This window comes from Sturnira hondurensis, unplaced genomic scaffold (genome assembly GCF_014824575.4).
Source record: "Sturnira hondurensis isolate 20B ecotype Veracruz unplaced genomic scaffold, ASM1482457v3 Scaffold0013515, whole genome shotgun sequence".
Classification (NCBI taxonomy): Eukaryota; Metazoa; Chordata; class Mammalia; order Chiroptera; family Phyllostomidae; genus Sturnira; species Sturnira hondurensis.
The window spans coordinates 783155-787456 of NW_028086146.1; positions in this window are offsets into that span (position 1 = coordinate 783155).

Here is a 4302-nt window from a genome sequence, read left to right on the forward strand (position 1 = left end):
AAAATAGAACCTTATTGCCCTGACTAGTATGGCCCAGTGGGCTGGGCATCAACCTGCAAACTGGAAGGTCTCCCATTTGATTCTTAATCAGGGCACGTGCCTGGGTTTCGGGCCAGGTCCCTGGTGGGGGCGTGTGAGAGGCAACCCACAGATGTTTCTCTTGCACATCAATGTTTCTCTCCCTCTCTTTCTTCCTCTCTTCCCCCTCCCCCCAAAATAAAATTAAAATACAAATAAATGGTAAATAAATATAAAAGTAAAATATCACCTTATTTATTCAACATCATGGGGAAAATATAACAAGATCAGGTAATCCATAACTAATTCCATAGAGCTTCCCAAACTTAATTTGCAATGTAATAAAAGAATTAGGAAACAGGTGCTAGTTTATCGTGTCACTAACTAGTTGGTGATCTTGTCAGGTCAATATGATCTCTCTTCACTTTATTTTCCTCACATATAACATCAAAAGAATTGGATCACATGATCTCACAGACTCCTTCACCCTAACATTTTATGACTCAACATTGACCGACACCTCTTTGTTGTTGTTTTCTTAGATTTAAACATGAGACTTGGTGCTGAATATAGCCCGTAAAATAGGTCCTGGGAGTTATAACGAATGCTCCCCTAGCTCTGTGTGAGGTAGGAAAATGAAAGGGGAAATTCAGGCGGTGACCACCACTGAAGCGGTTGGTATGCCGGCTAGTTCTACCCAACACTGGGAACAGGAAGTAACCTTCAGGTCCTCCATGTGCTAGGGTGAGTAATGGACCCCCAAGGATGCTTGTGTTCTCATGTTCTAATCCCTGCATGTGAGATTAGGAAATTATCCTGAATTATTCCCGTAGCCCAATGTAACCACAAGAGTCTTCAAGAGAGAAGCAAAAGCAGGTCATAAAGAGACTTGAAGATGCTAAGCAGGTGGCTTTGAAGATGGGGGAAGGGTTCACAAACCAAGGAATGTGGAAAACCTCTAGAAGCTGAAAAAATAAAGGAAATTCTCTTAGAGCCTCCAGAAAAAATATATTTTAGACTTTTGACATCCAGAATGATGAGATAGTAGATTCGTGTTTTTCTAATTTAGATATAATTGACATATAACATTATGAGTTTTACATGTGTGACATGATTATTTCATATTTGTATATATTATGAAATGGTTACCACAATAAGTCTAGTTAATACCCATCACTATATACAGTTACAAAAAAGCTTGGCTTTCTTTTAACATGGTGATTTGTTATTGCAGTCATGGGAAACAAATATAATTGATCATGTAAGGGACGAGATGGGGAGGCATTTCCTCTCCCACCAAGGTTCACACATCCAACCCCTGATTTACAAGCGATCTGATTTCAAGAGAGGTACCTCGGTGTGATATTGTCTTCCTTTCATTGGGCCAATTTCTCAGCCATAATTTCCCTAGAAACACACAGATGGTCTACAGACATGCAATCACATCTTATTAGTTTACACTTCCCACTCAAGTTCCTTCCCATTCAAGATTTCTTTGGCTAACAAGTTTCTTCTTCTCCTATCCCTTACACTTAAAGACAAAGTGACACCTAATTTCTATGTATAAGTTATCAAAATGAAGGGTTAATGGATCTTGGGACTTGCCTTGATCCTCTGAATACAAGATTGGCTTCCCATGAAGGGTTAATGGATCTTGGGACTTGCCTTGATCCTCTGAATACAAGATTGGCTTCCCATCGGTTACTTTTTCTTTTTTCTTTCTTTCTTTTTCTTTTTCTTTCTTTCTTTTTTTTTTTTTGCTGCAAATGAAATAGAAACCTATGTGGTTCATGGCCCACAATTTGTTACAGGGGTGTCCAACCTTTTGGTGTCTCTGGGCCACACCAGAAGAAGAAGAGTTGTGTTAGGCCACACATTAAATACTCCTGTGCTTGAAAGAAGCATAGGAGCAAAGAAATAAAAGGAAGTAGGATGGTTGATGACCGATCCCTGAGCTTCATAAGCAACTCTGAGTCTGACCAAAGACTTTGCATGGAAAGAAATATTCAGTGTGATAACAGTGGAGAAAAGTCTGGGTCCCTGAATGTTGCAGACTACACAAACAGGAAGCCGTCTTTTAACTTGATTTTCTACAGTACAGAACTTGATGTGCTAACACCTTTATGGTTAAAACTTCAGGCTGATGTCCGGTGCTGCAGACATGGTACAACACCCACAACTTTGGGGAGATCCGGGCATCTCAGCACTGTCTGTCCAGAGTAGTTCCCATTTGCTCTCCCAGCAGCTGATCTATATGACGGCAAACCCTACAAGTGAAGGTTTAGAGGTGACCATACCTACTGGTGGACATATTTTCCTACCTTGCGTATTTCCTTGATTTCTGTAAGTTACCACTGGTAAGTTGTGCCGTGACCTCTTTTTGGCTGAACCTCAAATCTTTTTTTAATTTTTGTTATATATTTTCCATTAGCATTTAGTCCCCTTGAACCTCAAATCTTAGTGTTCCAATCTATCCTTCCTATAACTTACTAGTGTGAATATATTTTCTGAATATATCAGAAACAATCACTTTTTTTATCACAATCACCTTTTTTTTAAATGGCACCCTGTGAATTTCTTCTTATCTGAACAGAGTTCATAGCTCTACCATTAGAAATTATTATGTGGAGTGGAACTTCCAGGCAGAGCTGCAACTAGCAATTTTGGTGCCAGGGCAAGCATAAAACATGCCCTCAAATTAACTTGGTAATTCATGTCTTGGCTCACATACGGATGTTATTGATGATACTTACCATCTGGTAGCTTCCCATTGTAACTAATTATTCTTCCTAACCAGGCATTAAGCTTAGTGATACTATGAGCATGTGCTGCTGAATTAATTGCACAATCACTTTTTTTTTAAATGGCACCCTGTGAATTTCAGAGACCTGGGGCAAAAGCACCACAGCCAGGCCAAGACACCACTCTGGTGATGAAGAGGAAAGAGAGAGAAAGAACAGTAGAAATTTGAAGCCCTTTGGACCCACTAGTTCAATAATATATACTGAGACATTCTCACTTGTCAGGTAAAATGGAGGTGATGAGGATACAACAGTCAATCATTTATGGTGCAAGGGAAGGCTAACCAACAGTCATTGTATTATTATCTCTCTTGGTTCTGGGACTGACTGGGCTGCGATAGGCAATTCCTGCTCAGGGTTTCCCCTGGAATTAGAATCAGAGGAGAGGTGGGCCCAAAATCATCCATTAGCGTGTCTAGTGGGGGCCTGGACCTGGCGGGGCTCATCCTGCATCTCTCTGGGAGGCCTTTCCATGCGGGGTCTCTAACGTGGCAGCTTGAAGGTAGCCTGCCTTCTTACACGGCAACTCAGGATCCCAAGGGAGAGAAGGCCAGACAGAAGCTAGACTGACTTTTATTACTTATCTTCAGAAGTCACATACGTCACTTCCGCCGGACTGCTAGTTGAGGTGATCACAAAGGCCACCCCCCTCCAGGTTCATGGGGAGAGTATAGAGACACAGCCTCTTGTTGGGGAAGTGCCGAGTTTCTGGAAAAAGATGGGACCCATAAGGTGGCTGAGGCCATTTTTCTACAGCATGATCTAGCACAGGGCCCATACATTTCACCAGCCTATCAAATGGGTCCCAAGTGTTAAAAAAAAATGAAGAACCCCCTTTAAGAACCCCACCATAACTAAAGTTCACACACATTACATCCCTCACCCTAAAATACGAATCACTTTTTCTGTTCCCTACCTTGTGATCACATCCGGCCTGTTCTCTTTTGTTTATCTTTTGTCTTGACCGTTTTTCTTTGAAACTCTCCTTCCCAAGAACTCCCACCTCCAGGATTGCAGACTGGTACAACCACTATGGAAAATAGTATGGAATTTTCTAAGAAAATTAAAAATGAACGTGCCTTTTGACCCAGCAATTCCACTATTAGGAGTATATCCTAAGAACCCTGAAACACCAATCCAAAAGAACCTATGCACCCCGATGTTCATAGCAGCACAATTCGCAATAGCCAAGAGTTGGAAGCAACCTAGATGCCCATCGGTCAATGACTGGATCAAAAAACTATGGTACATTTACACAATGGAATTCTATGCTGCAGAAAGGAAGAAGGAACTCCTACCCTTTGCAGCATCATGGATGGAACTGGAAAGCATTATGCTGAGTGAAATAAGCCAGGCGGTGAAAGACAAATACCATTTGATATCACCGTTAACAGGGATCTAAACAAAACAAACAAGCAAGCAAAATATGACCAATGACACTGAAATACAGAACAGGCTGACAGGGTCCAGAGGGGAGAGGGAA